Source organism: Propithecus coquereli, unplaced genomic scaffold (assembly GCF_000956105.1).
Source record: "Propithecus coquereli isolate 6110/MARCELLA unplaced genomic scaffold, Pcoq_1.0 Scaffold229, whole genome shotgun sequence".
In the NCBI taxonomy this organism is placed as follows: Eukaryota; Metazoa; Chordata; class Mammalia; order Primates; family Indriidae; genus Propithecus; species Propithecus coquereli.
Window position 1 is genome coordinate 1,401,585 of NW_012147830.1, and position 508 is coordinate 1,402,092.

The following is a 508-nucleotide window of genomic DNA, read 5'->3' on the forward strand; positions in this document are numbered from 1 at the left end:
CAGCCATATCTGCAGGTGTGGTCACTCTTTGGGAGGGAGAAACTATGTAATTGCTGCTTTTCTAATAAGTGGGTAGTATTCTATTCAGTGGTTAATATCTAAGGGTTTCAGATTACTAATGCCTTTTTCCATTTAGACCAGTGATTTATTTCTCTTCCTTCCTTTCTCATGCAAATCTGTGTGTAATTATTCTCATTTTCATAAGCATATATACTAACTTATTTGAGGAAACACTTCAAAATGTTGCCAATATTCTAAACAGCCCCAGCTAGGTCTTACATGCCATTCTCTACACAATACCAGAGCCATCCTTTGGAAAGGCAAATCTGATTCATCATGATTGAGCCTTTCTTTGTCTTTCAGTGAGTCCTGAACAATCATTTTCCATCACCTTTGGGATAATCCAAAATTCTTACCAGACATTCAAGGCTCTTTGCTCTCTGGCCCCATAGGAGTGTGTTTGGGTTTCCATGTTTCTTCTTCTTTTTTTTTTTTTTTTTTGAGACAG

At 37.2% G+C, this 508-nt stretch overlaps 1 protein-coding gene across 1 annotated transcript in view; it reads left to right on the top strand.

Moving 5' to 3' along the window:
• The window catches only part of SERPINB7 (serpin peptidase inhibitor, clade B (ovalbumin), member 7), a 40,889-nt gene that overhangs the window by 28,497 nt on the left and 11,884 nt on the right, over positions 1 to 508 (top strand). The gene's annotated exons all lie outside the window — the stretch shown is intronic.